This window comes from Lucilia cuprina, chromosome 6 (assembly GCF_022045245.1).
Source record: "Lucilia cuprina isolate Lc7/37 chromosome 6, ASM2204524v1, whole genome shotgun sequence".
Classification (NCBI taxonomy): Eukaryota; Metazoa; Arthropoda; class Insecta; order Diptera; family Calliphoridae; genus Lucilia; species Lucilia cuprina.
Window position 1 is genome coordinate 29,133,797 of NC_060954.1, and position 23,361 is coordinate 29,157,157.

Genomic DNA, 23,361 nt, shown 5'->3' on the forward strand with positions numbered 1-23,361 from the left:
CGAAGAGCTCTACCCTGTATAGTTGTCCAAACAAGAACCATACCAATTAAATTATTATTAGATACAGGATCTGGTACTACACTAATAAGGAGAGGCTTTTTTCATAGCTATTTTAGAACAGAACTTGAAAATCCAATAATACTTAACACTATTTTTTTCTATAACAATTCCTCTTTTTAAGGAATTTAATTCGCTTTGTGCCAAAATTGAAATGTTGGAAACAGAAATATTTAGTGATTTCGATAGTATTTTGTTATGTAATATTTTGAAACCATTAGGAGTGAAAATTAATTTAGAAGAGAATTTATTGATAACTACAAATGCTAAAATTCCACTAGTATATAAAAATTCTTATATGGAATACGATTAAAAGAAGGGAATTTTAATGAATCTAGAATGAAATATTTGACAGAAAATTTAAATAGTGAGGAGGTTAAGGAATTATCAAAATCAATCAAGAGTTTTAAAATGTCTTTTATATAGAAGGTGATAATTTATATTCCGTAATTAAATATAGGCATAGGATACCAACAATTAATGATATTGCGATATATTCGAAAACATATCGTTTTCCACAAATACACAAGGATGATGTTAAATAACCAAATATTGTTGTCCATACAATGCTCCAATTTCGGTTGTACCCAAGAAACTTGATAATTCAGGTAGGGACAAACGGAGAGTAGTAGACTATAGAAAATTAAATAACGACGCAATAGAGGACAAATTTCCCATTCAATTTCCCTCTCAATATTTTAGCAATATCGATTTGTCTAAAGGATTTCATCAAATCCCTATATTACCAAGGATAGACATAAAACAGCATTTTCACTTCAACCGGACACTACGAATTTACAAGAATGCCTTTGGCTTGAAAAATATCCCAGCGTCATTTCAGAGAATGATGAACGAAGTTTTGCAGGATTACATAAATAATAAATGTGTAGTCTATTTAGACGATATTCTGGCATTTCCGACCTCTCTCCAAGAGCACATATTGTCATTAAAGAAAATTGTTCAGAGAATCTCTGACTATAGCCTAAAAGTACTGGTAGACAAATGCAATTTCTTCAAACACGAGTCAGAATATCTAGGCCATATTATAACCCCTGACGGGATTAAACCAAACCCTGGTAATATTTCCGTAATACAGAAAATATCAGTACCAAGAACAATTAAGGAAATAAAATCCTTTCTAGGATTAACTGGTTTCTACAGGAAATTTATAAGAGATTACAGCCAAATTGCATATTTGAAAAAAGGTTCACATATAGATGTGAATAATAAGAATTACATTGATTCCTTTAACAAATTAAGGAAATTTTTATGTACTACTCCAGTCTTGACATAATGTTAGTTTTTACAACAGATGCCAGTATGGGGCCTTAGGTGCGGTTTTATTGCAAGTCGGACATCCAATCGCTCATTCGTCAAGGACACTAATCAGCATAAGCTTAATTATAGCGCTATAGAAAAAGAATTGTTAGCGATTGTGTGGTCAATTAAATATTTCAGGCCCTATTTATTTAGACGAAAATTTAAAGTAGAGACCTCTAATTACAAAGATGGAAAATTCTATTAAATGGATATGACTATGAATTTGAGTACATTAAGAGAAAAACAAATCAGTTTGCATACTTTCTTAGTCATGTAGATGTTAATGCCTTAATGGTAAATGTAAATACTGACAGAGCTACAATTTACAGTAAAAAGTAAAGCTTGGACGACAATATTCTTGTTTCGAAATCTCCATGTTAGGAAAAAAGTATAATTATGAAAAACTTACTTTATACGATAGCAAAACTAGACAAATAATAACATTAAATGAGTATTTTGAGGAAAAAGTATTCGATTTTTTGGGGCAAATTTTTTCTATAAAAGGAAATGTGTCAATTTTTTGTGAAAATTTTGAACTTTACAGAAATCCCCAACAGACGATAGTTCATTATTATACTTTTCACCTTCGTGAGAAGTGTCATTCCGTTGGTAATATCTATAATATAATTTTCCGACCCTATAATATTCTGGATCCTTATAGATAACGGAGTCGATTAAGCCATGTCCGTCTGTCTGTATGTTTGTTGAAATCAGTTTTCCGAATCTTCAATAATCTTCAATTCTGTTAGACATGCTTTCGGGAAGATCGCTATTTAAAATCAGCAAAATCGGTCAATAAATAACGGAGATATGAGCAAAAATCCGAGACAACTTCTGAAAATTTCATCAAAAAATATCATATTTTTCATGCTTTGTTGAATAAGCAACAACAACAATGTATATTAGAAAAAAATGTGCATGTAGATGTATTTGTTTTTTCAGCTGTGTATTTTGTTTTGTATGTTTGGATGCTGTTGGCGTCATTGAGTTGTGTATTTTGTTTTTGTGAATTCTGTTCGTATAAATTAATGAAAACTATGTTCTAAGTTGTTTGAGTACTTGACTGCAACTGACTTTTTATTAAATTTTTTCTTTGTATTACAAATTTTATTTTATTATTAATAACTGAAGTACAATTTTAGATATTGCAAAACAATCTTGAAATTTATTTTTAACATGAAATTTGATATTGCAGACATTTGTCAGCTAATTTACAAAAGGTAAGTAAATGAACTATTGCTTAAATTATAAAACACTAGTCAGCAATTTATTGAATGGTAAGTAAATTAATTTTTATTTATTTTATTTATTATTTGTAACAATTTTATTTTTCTTAACTCTTCCCCTCTTAAATTCAAATCTTTCTTTATTAAATTTTATTGTTACATTTGAATTGTTTTTTATTGAGTTTACAAATAAAAAACAAAACAAAAAAACAAAACGTATAAAATTGTAGTTTCATTCGTTCCTATCTTTACCTCTCCAAATTCTAATGCATCAATTACATTTACATAAGGTATGTTAAGATTGTTGAAATGACTTCTGGACAAATTTAATTCGTAATCTGATAGGATAATGGAATTTATTATACCTGCCTTCGCCCATTGAATGGAGTAACCAAAATTTGTAAGTTCTGTTTTAACTATGTCTAATTTTCTCTCCGTGTCCTTTACTAATTCTCTTTCAAATGCCTCATTTGATCCTATATTATTTACAATCTGACCGGGATTGAAAAATTGGTGATTTCAGTCTACTGCTTGGCTTAGTCCTTGCATAGATTGCCAGAGGTCTGACCAGAGCACCGCACAATCTGGTACTACGGGTGGCCAGTTGCCCGCAGGACTATGTCCTGGCTGGTCAGTTGGTTGAGGTTCCTTCGGGATCCACGTAGTGGCTGTTGGTTGAACCCAAATTCGCGGGAAGAGAATAAGTGGCGGTTAAAAGACTGATGCATGATAATAGTCAATATTTCGGGATAAGGTTCGGTGCTGTTGCCGAAATCAACAGATACCCCACAGAGGAGTGACTGTGGGACTAAGCGTTGGAAATGAGTTGGTATCAATTGTATATGATAAAGAATGAATGTAGAGGTATGCGGGACTCATCCACCCGTATACCTAAATGAATGTGTCGTATGTTTTTCTCTATGAATGTGTCGAATGAATGAGTTGTGTGCTGGGTTGAATGATTATGAATGAAAGTTATCATATAAGCCAACGGCAAACACTGCCGGTTACAAAACAAACTCTTTAATTAATTTACTTTTGTTATTTTGACAAACCAACCCACTTGATCCTGCCAATCTAAAACCACCACAACGGCTTATTGATGGATCGTGCTTCGGTCCACCGGTTACGTCTCTAGGTGCTGTTGCCGATTCAACAGAGCCATAGTAGTGTGGTTGTCTTACAACGTGACTACTTTGGCAAGAGATTAGATAGCTCGAGTACTCCAGCAAAGTACTTGCGCATGGTACCGGTCATAGCCAATGTGCAAAAATTGCCACCTGAGTCTTCATTGAAGACAAAGGGGCGATGGTAGACCGATCTCAAGTCTAGCCTGTGGATGAAAAAGACCACCGTGAGATAAGGCCGACACGGCAGGTGCTCACGTTAAAACTCTCGACAGTCTGTGCAATGATGGTCAATTTATGATAATCGATGAAAAAGGTTATGAGTTGTGCTAAGTTTTATAAAAATATAGCATATTTCTTCCATACAAAAACGTTTATGTTTCTGGTTTTCTTTGTAACAAGTTTAAAAAATGTTTATAAACATTTTTATACAAAAATTAATTTGTATGGAGAAAACCAAAAATTCGAGGAACATGCTATTAGAAAAATTGGTATAAATCATCCAGTTTTTCATAGATTTTTATGAAATAACAAGTTTTAGAAACCTTCCTTTATGTGATTCTTCAGGAAAGTAATAAAAGATGAACTCACTGCCTCATGGTCAAAGTAGAGCATGATGAAAATGAAAATTTTTTAAAAAAAGTGTGAGTTTTTCTACTTAAACGATCGTAACTCAGACATTTGACCATAAATTTTGGATTTCTTTTCTTGGATTAAAAGGCAACACTTGTATCATTAAAAAAATATCGGATTTGAAAATCGGATGAAAACTACTAAACTTATGATTTTTCAAATTTAAAACTTCAAAAATGGCTCTTTTCGCATATTTTGCTCTTAAAAAGTAAGTTAACGAAGTGATAGAAGAAAACTAAAAATATATTCGTACTCTATGGACTATAACGAAATAGAATTGGTATATGAAAACGCCTGCATTTTATTTTTCTTCACTTTTGTATCACAGTGTAATTGGTTCTCAGTACTTAAAAAACGCTCCAGCCGTATTTCAGCGAGCATTAGATGATATGTTAATACATCATATTGGAAAAATATGTTTCGTCTATATAGACATTATAGTCTTTGGTCAAGATGAAAACTCTCATCTGAAAAATAAAGAGACAATTTTTGACACCTTCCAAAAGGCAAATATGAAAATTCAATTGTACAAATGTGAATTTCTTAAAAAGGAAGTTGAATACTTAGGCTTTATTATATCAACAAATGGAAAAGGAACAAATCCAAGAAATGTCACCTCCAAAAACAATTAAAGAACTTAGGTCATTCCTAGGACTTTCAGGGTTTTACAGACGCTTTATCAAAGATTACGCGAAATTAGCAAAACCCCTAACCGTTCTTTTAAGGGGTCTTAGAAGCTTTCAGAAAAATAAAGAATTCACTTTCTTCAGAAGAAGTAATGCTTTCATTTCCAAATTTTGAAAAGGAATTTCATTTAACAACTGACGCTTCAAATTATGCTCTAGGTGCTGTTCTCGAACAAGACGGCAAACCAATAACTTTCATTTCACGAACACTGAATTAAGCCGAAGAACACTACGCCACCAATGAGAAAGAGGTGCTTGCGATGGTGTGGGCTCTTAAAACATTAAGAAACTATTTGTATGGTCCAGTAGATGTAAAGATTTTTACTGATCATCAACCATTAACTTATGCTCTTGGGAATAAGATCACGAATAGTAAATTGAAAAGATGGAAAGCCATCTTGGAAGAATATAACTATGAGATCAAATACAAACCCGGCCAGATTGAACGTTTTCACTGAAATTATGAGGTGTATGAATGCAGAAAAAGTCTATAATTCATTTGAAGATCTTTTGACTAATTGTTTAAAAAAATACAATAATTCCGTTCACTCTACAACAAACAGGAAACCAATAGAAATATTTTTCGGTAGAAACAATGACCCCGAATCCTAAAAACATGACAGATTAAAAATTATACAGAAATTGACGGAAAAACAAGAAAAGGATTTAGACTTTCATAACAAAAAGAAGAACAACAAAATAATAGGGAATAAACTGACACCTAGATACAATATTGAAATAGTTAAAGAGGACAGAGGAGGAACTGTTTTGACGACAACCAACCGAATAGTCCAAAAAAAAATTAATAAAAAAATAATTTTTACTTTCAGACAAATGATAACATTGGGTAGAACAGAAGTACAAATTTTGGATTACTCGAACGCTCAAATAGTGACAATAGAGACTAGAACGCCAAACTTGTGATAGGAGACTTTAAAATAATATATATCATAGACCTTGAACTATACGAAAGGACTATTTACCAGCTCGAAACTACCATAAAAAAAGAGACATAGGAAATAAAAACAACAGTTATGAATTTCTACTACATCAAATACAGAGTTTATATGACTTAATTGCCAATTTGAGGCCCAGACGCGTATCCAGATCAGTAAAATCAAACTACATCCAATATATACGAACAGAATTCACAAAAAAAACTGCATACAAAACAAAATACACAGCAAGCGAATTCAGAAAAGGTGGTGGCAGTTCTGCAACAACAACATTTCCCATGTATTTTGTTTGCTTTTGGTTTTCGTAAATGTCAAAAACCATAAGTACGGCGAATTTATTTGATATAAAAATTTTTGTAAAATGTTTATATTATATTAAAAAATAAAGATATTAAAATTTGTGGGAAAATATATTCTGAATTGAAATTCTATTCTGGAACCTTAATTTGCAAAATTGAAGTAAGTGCTTTAAGTTAAGTAAAACTTATTTTTTTTGAAAAATAAGCATAAAAAAGTAAATATTCATGAAAATATTATATTACGAATGAATGAATATTTGTTGCGAATGGATAATTCTACACCGGCGGAGTAATTTTAAATACTTGGCCATAATGTTGCATCCACCGGACGGCTAAATACCTCATATGGGTTTTGTTATAGAAAGCGTCTCGGAACAGACTTTTTCTTAAATAACATATTTGTATACATACCAATTATGCCATTATTTAAATAAAATGATATTTGTTTACGAGATGCTTGGTATATTCAGATTTTTTACATAAATAATTCAAACTATTAACGAAGTTTTTCTCTGTTTGACGGACATTTTTAAAAATAAAAATGTAAACAATAACAAACTTTGACAGCTAGGAAAACCAGGCGAATTAAGAAATAAATTATCAGCTGATTGATAATTGAATAATGTTTGTTTAAAACGAAAAATTCTATTCCGGCAGCTTAATTTGCAAAATTTAAGTGAGTGCCTGAAGTTAAGTAAAACTCAATTTTTTTGTGAGAAGTAAACATAAAATAGTACATATTCATGAAAACATTATATTACGAATGAATGAATATTTGTTGCGAATGGATAATTCTATTCCGGCGGAGTAATTTTCACTATTTGGCCATAATATAGCAGCCCCCGGACGGGTAAATACCTCATATGGGTTTTGTTGTATAAAGCGTTCCGAAACAGACATTTTTTAGTTAATCTCTTTATCTACATAGTGTGTATATAAAACAATATTGTTTAATTTGTTAACATTTAATAGATTTCAAAATTAATTAACGTAGAAGTCAGTTGCCGCCAGCCGGGTAAATACTTCATATGAGTTTCTTAATATTAAGTGTTCCCGAAGAGATTTTTTTAGTTAATCACGTTATCTACACAATTTTAATATAAATTAAAAACAATATTATGTAATATGTTATATGAATACACCTTGTCTACACACATGTACATATTTTCCAATTCACAGTATTGTTGCTTACAAGGCGAATTCATACAAGGAGGTGTTATTTAATCAGCTGATAACTTTTTCTTAATTCGCCTGGTTTTCGTAGCTGTCAAAGTTTATTATTGTTTACATTTTTATATTTAAATATTTCCGTTAAACGGAGAAAAACTTCCTTTATATTTTGAATCACTCAAGTAATGAATCTTAAAATACCAAACATCTCTTAAACAAATATAATTTTATTTAAATAATGATATATAGCATACAAATGCATACAAAATTTTTATATTAGAAAATATTATTTTTTTATTAAATGTTAACATATTAACCATATTGTTTTATATTTTATATTAATATTCCGAAACACTTTATATTAAGAAACACATATGAAGAATGTATACAAATATGTTATTTAAGAAAAATATTTTTTTCTAATAATGTTAACAAATTACACAATATTGTTTTATATTTTATATTAAAATTGTGTAGATAACGTGATTAACTAAAAAATCTCTTCCTTAACATTTAATATTAAGAAACTCATATGAAGTATTTACCCGGCTGGCGGCAACAAAAAAAGTTTTATTTGACTTCAGGCACTGACTTAAATTTTGCAAATTAATATGCCGGAATTTTTCGTTTTAAACAAACATTATTGAATTCAGAATATATTTTTATCGCAAGTTTTTACAATATTTGGAATAATTTTCAATATTTGGAAATAATGTAACAGCCGCCGGACGAGTAAATACCTCATATGAGTTTTGTTATATAAAGCGTTCTGGAACAGACTATTTTTAGTTAACTCTTTATCTACATAGTGTATATATAAATCAATATTGCTTAATTTGCTAACATTTAATAGATTTCAAAATTAAGCCATAATGTAAATGCTCCGGAAGAGATTTTTTTAGTTAATCTCGTTATCTACACAATTTTATATATAAAATATAAAACAATATTGTGTAATATTTTAACATTTATTAGAAAAAAATATTTCTCTTAAATCACATATTTGTATACATACCGATTATGCCATTTTTTAAATAAAATGATATTTGTTTACGAGATGCTTGATATTTTCAGATTTTTTACATAAATAATTCAAAATATTAACGACGTTTTTCTCCGTTTAACAGTCATTTTTAAATATAAAAATGTAAACAATAACAAACTTTGACATCTACGCAAACCAGGCGAATTAAGAAAAAAATTATCAGCTGATTGAATAACACCACCTTATATGAATTCGGCTTGACGTAAACCAAATGCAAAAACAAAAAAATACATGTAAAATGTTGTTTTTGCAGAATTGCCACCACCTTGTATAAATTCGCTTTGGTTGCTGGTTTATCAAAGCACTAAAAAAAATTCTGTATTTTGTTTTTGTGAATTCTGTTCGTATACGTTGTTTTATTTTGTTTTCCTATGTCTTTTTTTATGTTTGTGCTGGTCCACACTAGAAAACTTTTTTTAGGAACTTTTGATTTTGCATGAGAGAGAAAAAAATATCATTCATCTCTCTCGCTGTACGGAGTTTCCCGTACTCGGAAACTTGTTATACCCTTCACCTTCGTGAGAATGGTATATATAAGTTTTGTCATTCCGTTTGTAATTTCTATAATATAATTTTCTGACCCTATATTCTTGATCCTTATAGATAGCGTAGTCGATTAAGCCATGTCCGTCTGTCTGTCTGTCTGTCTGTCTGTCTGACTGTCGATAGTTTTAACGTGAGCACCTGCCGTGTCGGCCTTATCTCACGGTGGTCTTTTTCACCCACAGGGTAGACTTGAGAACCATCGGTCTACCATCGCCCCTTTGTCATCAATGAAGACTCAGGTGGCAATTTTTGCACATTGGCTATGACCGGTAACATGCGCAAGTACTTTGCTGGAGTACTCGAGCTATCTAATCTCTTGCAGCTTGATCGATTTTGTTTATGTTTGGAGTGTGCGGTGTATGTGTATGTACGTGTGTGTGTTGATGTTTTTGTACAGTGGTGTGTAATGCAAGAGCACACTACACCGTAGACATCGTTCTTACTCACAGTGACACGCTGTGGTAAGTCTGATATGAACAGAGTATACTCTGAACACATCTGGACAAGGGAGGAAAATTAATTGGTATCACTTTTATATGATACCTTTCATCCATCATCATTTAACCCAGCACACATCTCATTTATTCGACACATTCATAGAGAAAAACATACGACAATCTCATTTAGGTATACGGGTGGACGAGTCCCGTATACCTCTACATTCATTCTGTATCATATACAATTGACACCAACTCATTTCCAACGCTTAGTCCCACAGTCACTCCTTTGTGGGGTATCTGTTGATTTTCGGAAACAGCACCGAACTCTTATCCCGAAATATTGACCATTATCATGCATCAGTCTTTTAACCGCCACTTATTCTCTTACCGCGAATTTGGGTTCAACCAACAGCCACAACGTGGATCCCGAAGGAACCTCAACCAACTGACCAGACAGGACATAGTCCTGCGGGCAACTGGCCACCCGTAGTACCAGATTATGCGGTGCTCTGGTCAGACCTCTGGTAATCTATGCAAGGACTAAGCCAAGCGGTAGACTGAAACACCAATTTTTCAATCCCGGTCAGATTGGAGGTATTGGGCCCTCTTTATACCCCGGGATTGCAATAACACCAAAGCGGAGGTCTTCGCCAAGGTAACATGCCCCCTGGGGGGAACTATCATTGCACAGTGGGGCAGAATGGAAATTTTTTGGAAATAAATCTGGCATTTCTAAACAGCTGATCCGATCGGGATAAAATTTGGCGTGAGCGTAGCCAAGGAGTATTCGAGTTTAAGTTTTGAAAAGTAGGGTACCTACGACATGTAAAATTTTTAAACTCGTGCCATTTTTTTGTTTTTTATCCAAATACAAAGATTTTTATATGTTCTGAAAGCATTAGGCATTTAACAATTTAGTGATACAAAATTTACCATAGCTTGGTCCGCCTTTTTTTGAATACCGGGCGTAATTTTGGACCAAATGGACTCTATATTTATGAACAAAACTCAATGAAATCTTCAACGCTTGTTAAATTTGTCATTTCAAATAAGAAAATGCAAAAAAAAATAAAAGGTCAAGGGGCATCCCGCAATTCCCAAAAATAGGAATGAAAATCCCAAAAATGTGATTTTTTACATTTTGCCCATAGAGTCCACATTTCTTTCAGGGCTTGGAAAATACTTTTGGAGTAAATAGAAAACATATTGAGGTTTCCAAAACTGCTTTCAGTTTTCTGATCCCAGCTTTGGGATTTTAGAACATGTCGCCCAAAGTTGAAGTTTTGATAAAAAATAGGTCATATTCGGAAGGACGCAGTGGCAACATTTTCAAAAAATAGGACAAGTTTTTTACGCCAAAGCGTTCTGCGTAAAGATACCTTTTAGAAAACTATAAAATTGTTATATGTTCTTAAAGAAAATTTTATTTTATTAATAAAAGAGTTAAGACACATTTTGGGCAAAAAAACTGCAATAATCTAAAATTTTTTGAATTTTTAAATTAAAAAACGTATATTTTTGGATCTATAAATGATATTGATCTGAAATTTTTTGTAAATTATTGGAAATTTTGTTGTCTAACTAACAAAAAATTGAGTCCATTTGGTCCAAAATTACGCCCGGTATTCAAAAAAAGGCGGACCAAGGTATGGTAAATTTTGTATCACTAAATTTTTATGCCTATAACTCGGATATTATAAGAGATAAATAGTATGTCCAAGCATGCTTTTCAAGATCTCGTCGAGCGCTTTCAGAAAATCTTTGTATTTGGGTGAAAAACAAAAAAATGGCACGAGTTTAAAAATTTTACATGTCGTAGGTACCCTAATTTGAGCCGCCACAGCTCCGTCCCTGGGGCATCTGCGGGGTTCATCATCAAAACATCATTAAACTCGAATACTACTTGGCTACGCTCACGCCAAATTTTATCCCGATCGGATCAGCCGTTTAGAAATGCCAGATTTATTTCCAAAAAATTTCCATTCTGCCCCACTGTGCATTAGAAACCCAACTTATATGCCTTTTTTCAAATGTAATAAAAGCTAAAGTTACTGCTTCATGGTCAACGTGGAGCAGTATGAAAATTAAAAATTGTGAAAAAAGTGTGAGTTTTTTTACTTAAATGGCCGTAACCAGGACATTAATCATAAATATTGGATTTATTTTGTTGGGTTGAAAGACAACACTTGTATCTTAAAAACAAAATATGCAATTTGAAAATCGGTTGCAAACTACCATAAATATATTTTTTTAAAGTTTAAACTTCAAAAATAGCTCTTTTTCACATCTTTTGCTCTTAAAAAGGAACTAAACGAAGTGATCGGGAAAAATTAAAAATATATTCATACTCTATGGACTATAACGAAATGGAATTGGTATATGAGAACCCCTGCATTTTTTTGCTGTATCACTGTGTTATTTTCCCCTAATTGTGCTAAGACTTCGTTGATTTGTGGTGTAGGGTATCTGTCTATTTAAATTCCTATAGTCTATGACCATTTTATACTTCTTTTCATTAGAAGCATCCATTTTCTTTGGAACTACCAATACGGGTGAATTGTATGGTGACCTGGATGGTCTTATTATTCCGTGGTCTAGTAATTCTGTAATTTGTTTTTCAACTTCGTCTTTCATTGATATCGGATGGATAACTTTTTGTATAAATTGGGTCGTCAGTCGATGTTCTAATGTCTGCTTTAACGGTTGTAGTGAATGTTAACTTTTCGTCCGGGTCTGAAAAAAGTGAATTGTATTTTTCACATAATTTTACTAATTTAGGTTGAATATAATTTTTATTTGACCCTGTGTCAATTAAAAAGTTAAGTATTTTACCATCGCTGGCTTTACATTGAAAATAGGGTAACGTTGAGTTGTTTAATCTAAAAAATGAATATTCAGTGTGTCCGTTTTCATCAGAAGTATTGAAGTGCTCACTTTCTTCTGAAATCTTAAATTGTTCGTCTAGATATTCTGTCAAGTCTTGCAGTCCATCGACTTCTTGTTGAAATTCGTTAGTATGAGTTTCGTGGTTGAAATTCGTTAGTATAAGTTTCGTGGTCAGTGTCGGGTATGGTGTCATTTTGAGCTTGTTCGATATTGTTGATTCTAGGTTGGTTAAATTGTGCAGATTGGGATAAAGGTCTTACACCTACGAATTTATTATCTGGAAAAGGTCTATTAATGTAATTTACTTTTTTTGTTTGGATGGAAGAATCTATTTCCATTGGGACTGGAGGTTTAGGATAATTAGGTCTTGGTGGTGGTAAGTTTTGTTGTGGGTAGGTATAATTTCTATTATAGTTTTGTCCGTATGGGTTTTGAAAATTTTGTCGATATGGAAAATTTTGTCCGTATCCGTTATGCGGTTGATGTCCTTGAGTAATACGTTGATGAGTGTTTTATCTTTGTTGATTAGTATGTGGCATAATTGGTATATTGGGTTGGGGAATATGTGCTACTTGTGGATAGAATTGTTGGTTTTGATAGGTGTTGTTAAATTTTCTATGTGGAATAGGAGGCGGAATTTTGTTAGTGCCATTGGCCTGTTGTGTTCTAAATTGTTGGTTGTCTAACTTCAAGCATAAGTGTAAAGCTTCATGCAAGTCCTTTGGTTCCCTAATGCCTAATAATCTGGGTAGATCACCTCTTAAGCCTCTGAAAAAGTGTCAAGTGCTTTATTTCTATAATTTTTTGTCAGGAGGTAAATTGCATCTTCGCTCTCTTCTAAGCATGCAATCTTATTTAGTATTAATGACAAATGACCGTAGATTCGTTTATAAAAATCTTGTACAGAGCTGTTACCTTGGATCATTGATATCAACTGATATTCAAGGGTACCTAAATCACGCTGATCTGCATAATGAACAGTCAGGCATTTTATTATACTCTTCCAATTAAGTGGGCGATATCAGCATCACCAACAATTTTATTTCGAATAACGTTAAGTATTCCGAAATATTTAGCGGTTCCTCTAAGAGGTTCGTAAATTTTCAGTATTCTTTCTGTACTTTTTTCCATGAAAAAATTTAGTCTTGTTGCCCGAAAATTCTCTAAGAGATCTTACAAAATCAGGTATTTTGTCTAAGTCTGTTAAGTCGTTATTACGTTCTATTCCCTGATCTACTGATCTATGTTCTGTTTCGTTATGAGAAGACCGTTCTTCTAAAAGTATCCTACGCACTATATTTGCTATATTAACTTCTTGCTGGTATCACAACATTTTGGGGTTGTGGTTGGGGAGGGTCTGATTAAATTATTTTGATTTGCCATAATTTGATAGGAAAACTTGTGGAATTACAAATTATAAAACTATTTCTTTTAATTAACTTTGTTTTTAAACTTAATTTTTTTAAATTTGTTTATTTGTTTTTTCTTTTTTTAACTTAATTCTTAACTTTGTTTTTAATTCTTATTTGTTTTTTAACTTTGCTTTTTAATCTTATTAGACCTATTTTAATTTCCCTATAACACTGGATTTTTAAAACTTAAAATTTTAAATAATTATATTATATTATATTCTTACATTACAATAATTATTTTCAGCATCATCTTCTCTTGTTGATGGTTGTTTTTGTTGATTTTTTTAGTTGGTTATTGTTGATGTTTGTTGTTGTTTTTTATTTGGTTACAGTTGATTGCAGTTGATTTTGCTGGTGCTTGATGATTTCGTTGTTTGGGAATGTTGATACTTGGCCGATATTTCCAATGGTTTAATTTTAGCTGATTAAAGTTGATTTTGGTTTGGTGATTTGGTTGTTAATGTAATTTAGTTATGTTGACTTGTTTTTTTCTGTATCTTTTAATGTTCACTTAAGTTTTAAATTGATATTTTTTGTTTTACTTTTTTAATTTTATTTTAGTTCTATAATGTTCACTTAATTTGTTTCTAAAATGTTCACTTAATTAACTTAATTTTTCAACTTGTTTACTTTCAATTTATTTTATTTTTAAATGTTATTATTATTTTTTTTAAATTCTATTTATTGATTAACTGATTTTAGTTGAGTAAGATTTATCCTTTCCATAGTTTACTCAGGATCATTGCTTAACACTTATCGCTTTTTTAATTTTTAAACTTAAACATTTTATGTTGGGCGCCAATTAAAGAAAACTATGTTCTTAGTTGTTTGAGTACTTGACTGCAACTGACTTTTTATTAAATTCTTTCTTTGTATTACAAATTTTGCTTATTAATAAATTATTTTATTCTTAATAACTGAAGTACAATTTTAGATATTGCAAAACAATCTTGCAATTTATTTTTAACATGAAATTTGATATTGCAGACATTTGTCAGCTAATTAACAAAAGGTAAGTAAATGAACTATTGCTTCAATTATAAAACACTAGTCAGCAATTTATTGAATGGTAAGTAAATTAATTTATATTTATTTTATTTATTATTTGTAACAATTTTATTTTTCTTAACTTATATTTGGATGCAGGCTGGTTTTATTGCGTTGCTTATTTTGTTTTTCTGTGTTTTTCGTTATGTATGTTTAGATGTTTGTTGGTTTAGATGCCCTTGTGTATTTTGTTTTTTATTTCGTTTAGCGTTGTTGCTGTTCATTTTGTTTTGCTTTTGGGAAAAAATTTATAAAACTTATATGTTTAAAATACACTGTGGTGTAAGGTATATAAGATTCGGCCCAGCCGAATATAGCACTTTTACTTGTTATATTATAGGCAAGCAATATGAAATATGTGTGTATTTTTAAATATGTTAGCGAGTTGCTGCGTAATATATTTTATATTTGTCTGTAAGCTGCAATATGCAATAGCTTCTATGTGTAAATATTTTTAGCAAAAATACTAAAAATATTTTGAACAGAGCCATATTTTAAATATGCATACTTTTAAATATGAGATAAATACATATTTATTGCAAAGTCAAAATAAAAATATAAAAACATTTACTAATATTTAAACTCTAGTTTTGATGCTGTTGGCGTCATTGTGTATTTTGTTTTGTTTTTGTGAATTCTGTTCGGCACAGCCGAATATAGCACTCCTACTTGTTTGATTCATATTTGTTGAAAATGAAACTTTTACGTTGCTCCAAATTTATTAAGGATATATATGATATAGAGAATCTTTTGGAAATAATTGCAAAATATCACAATGATAAAAATCATCGAGGGATAGAGGAAACATTTCTAGACTTGAAGGATAAGATATACTATCCTAATCTGAAAAGAGAAATTCATAAATTTATTAACTATATGTAATATGTGTAAATTTGATAGAAGGCGGCCTATAAAGACAAAGCATTGTATTACGGAAACACATATTCAATCGAACGAAATAATTCATGTCGATATATGGTTTTTGAACAAGCAGACAACCTTTCTAACTTGTTTTGATAAACTCTCGAAACATGTTTCAGTACATTATATAAGCGACAAACATTTCTTAACTATTGTTGAAAAACTTTTAGGAAAACCAGGAAAGATAATTGCTGACAATGAATTCAACACAGGATTTATCAGAAATTTCTTAAATGCAGAAGATGACGAATTTCACTTCACTTCTCCGAATACACACACTGGGAACTCGGATATAGAACGGTTCCATTTGACATTAAATGAACATATAAGACTTTTTAAATTGGATCGAAAAGATAATGACTTAGATGATAAAGCTCATATATATAAATCTGTAGAAATATATAATGATTCCATACATAGCACAACGGGATATAAGCCTAATGACTTACTTTACAACAAAGTGGATAAATCAGTAATACGTTGCATAAAAAAATTCATGAACAAAAGATTAGGAAAATTAATGAAAATAGAGAAGATTGTCATGAATATACAGAGAGAGAATTAGTAAAGAATCTTGGATTTCAGAATTTGAAACAAAAACCAAAATATATAATAAAACAAGTTAAAAAAAAAGAACACACATTTTATTGATGCAAGGAATTGTAAAAGAGATAGACAGATTGTTAAAAGAATTTTTAAATACCAAAATGAAATACCAGATGTAAAGTTTGACAGAAAAATCACTGGCAGAAATTATTTGAAAACTACGTGACGTTTGAATTGTTAATATCAACAATTTTAAATAATAAAAATCACATAATTTTGAAAAACATACTTTTGTTTTAATCAATTAACTATATGTGATTGCGTATTATTCGCTTACTTTTTTACATTTATTTTTGCATTTGCTAAATATTAGCCAATACTTTTTCTAAGAAAACAAAACGAAAACGGTTACGGTAGAGGGGTCTATTACAATTTATTTGAGGTATGACCCGCTCTGTTAACCCTTTTAGTAATGACGAAAGACACAATTTTGTAAAATTTAATGTTTTTTTTTTTTGTAAAATTTGTAAATTTAAATCGGCAAAAAACGAAGTTTTAACTATTTGAACATGTTTTTGTATGTAATCCTTTATTTTGGGGCATGATTTGAAATTTTATCTGTGAAAAAATTGTCAAAAATCTAAATATATATATTTTTTTTTTTTTTTTGAAAATGATTTTGAACAAGACCTATGTAAAAAATTTACGCATATTATGTTCTCTTCAGAAAATTATTCGAACGCTCACGGTTTAAAAATTGAACAAAAATGTTTTGTTTTTAAAAATTAATATCTTGTTAGTTCGAAAGATCTCGGTCCATGTTTATCATCCTGATGTTTATACTGAAGCATTCTTTTTACCACATACGGTTTGATGGTGGGTGTATGAGATTCGGTACTTATTTTATTATAATAAGTTAAATTTTTTTCCACATTAATGACATGCGCAATTTTTAATAACTTTTACATTTTTCAACCAATTTTTATGTTTTTTATCTATGTAAATTAAAATTCTTGAATAACAACATATGCACATTAACTTATGTACATAGAAAAAAATAAAAATTGAAAAAAAAATTGAATAACAAAAATTTCAATTAAAACATAATTATTGTAATTAAATCGTTTAATTAAATTCGGTGGCATATTTCAAAGAAGTTTTTAATTTATTTACTTTTAAATATCGACTAAAAAATTAATTATTCCACTTCAAGAATATGAATAAAATAGAAAAATTCGTATATCTGAAAAGCTATTTATTATTATTAGAGCTAGAATCTTTAAATTTTACTTGAAGAATTTTGACAGTCATCTCAACATTTAGAGTATAACGGTCGGAATTCCAATGGGGTACTTGGTACATCCCATATGAATTAAATAAACAATTTCGTTTAACTGGGAAACTAATAGAACTAGATTCTTCAAATTTTGCACAAATTACTTTAATATTCATCAGAATATTTTGGAGAAAAAGGGCGGACCTTTATCAAAGGAGCTTGAAGCCCCCACATGTATTTAATAGAAAAATTCATATATCAAAAAACTATTAGAGCTAGAATCTTCAAATTTTACATGAAGAACATTCCAGTGTAGAAAAATTAGTGTAACTTTTTACCATTTTTTCCAAGGAACAAAGAACCATTTTTTAGAAATTCAAGATGAGGCCAATAAGCTATCGGACAGAATTTCTAATTATGGTAAACTTTTTGATGATTTTAAATGTCTGGACTCAATAAAATTTCCTATCCAGTGTTCTCCCAAAAGACGTTAATCATCCAGAAAAATCAATAAAGAAAAACAAGACGAACCTCACACAAATTCTAATGCTGCTTCACTTACACCATTAAATCCTGTTGCTGCTCCTGATGCTGCTGTTTCTTCTGATGCCTCATTAATTAATCCAGTTGTCTCTAATTCTGTTATTAACACTAACCCTAATTTAAATTATGTTGAAGTCGATGCTGCTTCTTCTTCTGTCAACTGTTTTGCTTAAGTAATTCTACTACAACCTCATCACGAAACCCTACAACGACAGTACATGATAATCCATTTAGTAATCCAGTTGCCTCTAATTCTGCAATCAACACTAACCCTGTCACACACTTAAATTATGCCGAAGTTGTAATAAATAGTAGAAACAATGCTACGTCTCGGAGAGAATTAAGAGTAGTCCCTCCAAAGAAACAAATTTTCATATCATGCTTTGCATTCGACACGTCTGCTGAGGATATTGATTTCTATATTAAATCTCAGCTCAACCAAAATGCCGACATTATTGTTCACAAATTTTCTTATTCACAAATAAGGAGTATAACGTCTTTTAAAATTACTGTTCCATTTAATATTTTTGACTATGTTGTTGACCCGTCATTCTGGCCAAATTATGTTATAGTTCGAGAATATGAATACAATATAAATCGACATGTAAACAATACTGTACATCTTCCGCCTCGTCAACCAACAAGTAAAAAAAAACTAATTAATACCAATGATATTCAATTTAATATATTATACCAAAATGTTCGAGGTCTTAAAAGTAAATGCTCTAAACTGTATCAAGATAGTTTTAATTTGAATCATCATGTTATTTTTGCTTCACCGAGACCTGGCTTAACAATACTTTTTTAAATATGGAAATTTTTTGCAACAGTTTTCAAGTCTTCCGTCGAGATAGAATTACAAATACGACTGGGGGTGCTGTATTAATAGCGATCTCTAATCAATTTTCGGCTGAGGAATTAAAATTTGACGCAGCATACAATATCGAATTTATTGCTGTGGTTATGAAAATAAATCGGATGAATGTTTTTATTACCTGCTCGTGCATTCCTCCTCAATCGGATTTATTGAGTTATCAGCAGCACATTGCTTTAATTAAAATTGTGTCTTTAAAGACAAAACCCGACGATCTAATTTTCGTTCTTGGCGATTTTAATTTACCTCAAATTACTTGGAAATTCTCCACTGAGAATAAAAATTACATACACATAAGATCTAATGGAAATGGCGATGATGTATTTAATGAGAATTCAAATTTATGTCTACACCAAATCAACGGATCATACAACATTTTTGGAAAATTGCTTGATTTGGTATTTGTAAATGTACCTAATGATTGCACAGTAAATCGAGTTGATCCAGTTACACTGCCCGAAGATCGTTACCACCCCACAATTGAAATAAACTATAATATTCAAGGTTGTTATTGCGTTAAAAATGTTTCAAAAAATGAAAAAGTGTTTTGCTTCCAACGTACAAATTATACTGACTTTAATAACCTTTTATATAATACTAATTGGCTTCAACTATTATCCATCCCAAATGGTATGCCTTATTCTTTTGACAAAATGATTAAAATTTTTTATGACACCATGTATCAATAAATGGAGGAATGTATTCCAAAACATTTGCTTCTCAGACTGGCCCACCATGGAACTCCCAACGACTGTCTTTTCTAAAAAATTCAAAAATATGTATTATAAAAAATACAAGATATCTGGTCATACACTCGATTATGGGAAATATTCTATTCTTCGTGCTGAATACAATTTGTTGAGTGCTAAACTGTACAAAAACTACTTAACCAAAATGAAACGTAATTTCAAACATAATCCAAGGTTTACTTTTGTTAACTCAAAAAGGAAGATTTGTGTCACCCCGAAAGTATTGAATTATTTAAGTCAAGAGTCAATTGATGAATCGGAAATTGCCAACTTATTCGCTGATTTTTTTTCCTCTACTTACTCTAATGCCGAATATGGTAATTATAAATGTTTAATGTTCACCCTACTCAAACAATATCATTCCCATTACTAGACACTACACACATTATAAAATGTTTAAATTGCTTCAAATCCTCATTGTCATGTGGACCAGATCGCATACCAAGTTGTATTTTGAAAAATTGTTCTACGGCTATTGCAACACCTTTATCATTTATATTTAATACATCATTAAAATTTGGTTACTTCTCTAAAATTTGGAAAGAATCGTTCATCATTCCTTTATACAAATCAGACAATCGGTCAAATATAATAAATTACAGAGGCATAGCCAAACTAAGCGCTATCCCAAAACTTTTTGAAAAATGTATTACAGACTCTCTCCTCCATCTCCCTTACTATCGACTTGTCAACACGGTTTTCGCAAGGGATCCTCAGCAATGACAATTATCAACATTGGTTAATGAAGGATTCACTATTGGTCAACATACTGATGTCATTTATACTGATTGCAGTAAAGCATTTGACAAAGTTAATCATAAACTTCAGCTAAAAAAACTGGATACAATGGGTTTCGATAATACTTATATCTTTTATGCAGAACACAGTCCGTAAAATTCAATTCTACAAAATCGAGAAACATTTTGGTAAAATCCGGTGTTCTGCAGGGAAGTCACCTAGACCCTATTTTATTTTTACTTTTCATCAATGATTTGCCAGAAGCAATAAAATATTCACATGTATTTATGTTCGCAGATGATGTCAAAATATTTTTAAGCCTCAAACATTCACCAGATCATATTTATCTTCAAAAGGATTTGTATAATTTTTATAAATGGTGCAACCATAATTTAATAAAACTAAATCTGGAAAAATGCAAGCACATGACTTTTTCGAGAAGGTGCGATACTTTTGATCACTACTACATCGGTTGTTATCAACTAGAGTCGGTAAAAGTAATAATGGATCTCGGTATTTTTTTGGATGGAAAGTTAAACTTCGTACAACATATTACGATGACTGTTAACAAAGCTATTTTATTTAAGAGATGTATATCGAGGATATTCTACGCTTCCGTCATATTCTTCACGTCTTGCTTTAATTCGATTACCAACATTAAAAAGCCGAAGAATTATGCTAAATGTTTCATTTTTTTAAATCATTTAAATGGAAATGTATAATCCGATTTTCTTTTAAGTAAGATATTAAGGAGTGAGATCGAAAAATTCTTAACATACATATATGTTTATAAAAAAGAAACCACTAAACTTACAGCTTTATTTTTTTATTTAATTCAAATTATTATTACAATTTCAAAAAAAAAAAAAATATTTTTATAGTTTTAATCACTAGTGATGAAATTTTGAACCCTTTTCGGAAACCCTTCCATTAACGTTTTTATAGTGCTTTCTGTCACTTTGCTCGAACATGTAGTCCATCTCCGTTTAAAATCTACCACACTTTTGGATACCTTTTTTGTACTCTTCAATTCTCTTTTAACAAGAGCCCAATATCTCTCCACTGGCCTTAGCTCCCTCCGTGCAGTTTGGGAGGATTTGCCCTCTCTTGGTACAAATACCACATTATTGTTCTTTGTACACTCAAGGGCTTGTTTACCATAGTGACAGGATGCCAAGTCAGGCCAAAAATAAGTGGACACATTATGAAGTCTTATGAATGGAAGCAACCTTTTTTGTAAACATTCCTTGATGTAAATTTCGGTATTTATAGAGCCCGTTTTAACAAATGATTGGCTTCTTTTGCCGCAACTGCATATTGTGCTGCCATACCACCAAGAACTTTTTGGGAAATTTTGTCTGCTTTTGGGTCCTAAACTTTTCTTCAACATTCCCTCGAGCATCAGCAACATAAAACTTTTGACCTGGAAGTTGCGAAAAAAAACTGCCAGAACATACGTTTCGTCATCCATTATGCAGCAAGAATATTTTTTTTATAAAACTTGACTTCAATTTCCGTGCTCTGTTTTTGGCCTCTAAATTTTTAGCAGCGTTCCTGTCAGGAACTTTTTGAGCCTTGTATGTTTTTAAACCTGCATTAGCTTTAACTTTTCGTACCAAATAGTCCGAGCACTGAGCTAACCGAGCTGCTTTCCTACCGGATGTGTTGGGAGCTCTTTTGAAAATGCGTTCTATTTTTTTGGCTTTAGAAACATCATGTGGACCATTCCTTCTACCTGAACGAGGTTTTCTATCAACTGACAAGTTCTCCCGGTACTGTTTAATAACATTGGAAACAGTTTGACCGCAGACCTATGTATGCTTGGCCAACTTTTTGTAAGACCAAGTTGGGTTTAGTTGAAAATATTTAATAATTTCAGTACGCACTTTTTTCTGGTCACTCATTTTAATCAGATTAACAAAAAAATTAATATAATTGACATTACACATAATAACTGACATGTTTTTCAAAGGTAACTTGATCAAAAAAAAAAAAAAAATCAAATAATACTTTGGTTGAAAAATGTAATGAAAAACGTGTGTTAAGAATTTTTCGATCTCACTCCTTATTAAATGTTCCCCAACGCACATTACGATTTAATAACCCACTTTATGTTAAAACTTTTTGAACAAATTATGAAATGTCAGATCCGTTTAGGAGATTATGTTGTAATTTTAACAAAATGTTTAACTTTATAGATTTTAATTTAAATGTTGATAATATCCTATCTATGGATACAAATTGGAGATGGATAGAAATGTAAAACTAAAACTATTGTAGTTAGAATTTTCTAGAGGGTAAAACAAAAAATATTGTGTATCCTAAGGCATTAGAATAGTAATTATTTTTAAAGATTAGAAGTATATATTAAATTTTAGCAAGTAAGAAATAAATAGATCATTAATGTATTTTTTAGAATTTAAATAAATTATATTGTCATCAAATGAAACTATAATAAACCTTTAAGAAAAATTGCACAATTTAATAACTAAATAAATAATATTTTTGATTATTATGTATTAAATTTCTATTGGGGTAGCGAAGCACACCGGGTATTAGCTAGTACATAAATAAAATGTATGTATGCAAACGCCAGGATATTTTCAGATATATGTACTTCAGAAACTGTAAATATATTCTGGGTCCTTATTAGATTCTAAGACGATCTAGCCATGTCCTTCCGTATATCTGTACAGATATTTTTAGTTAATGCAGGTTGTTCGGTATTGAGAATGGGCAATATTGGTCCACGATTTCGCCTAGCTCCCATATAATGTCCCCTTCAGAATAAGACTTTAACGCTCATAATCGTAAGGAAGCACGCATAGCGCATTAAATATGTTTTATAGGAACCTAAATCTTAT

General features: G+C 30.9%; 1 protein-coding gene across 1 annotated transcript in view; it reads left to right on the forward strand.

Annotated features, from left to right (window-relative positions):
* The first annotated feature begins 2,564 nt into the window (after window positions 1–2,564).
* LOC111688008 (uncharacterized protein CG5098) overlaps window positions 2,565–23,361 on the forward strand; it is a 64,135-nt gene continuing 43,338 nt past the window's right edge. Inside the window, exon 1 of the mRNA XM_046953395.1 lies at window positions 2,565–2,597. The gene's annotated coding sequence lies outside the window, so the exon portion shown is untranslated. The remainder of the gene's footprint in view (window positions 2,598–23,361) is intronic.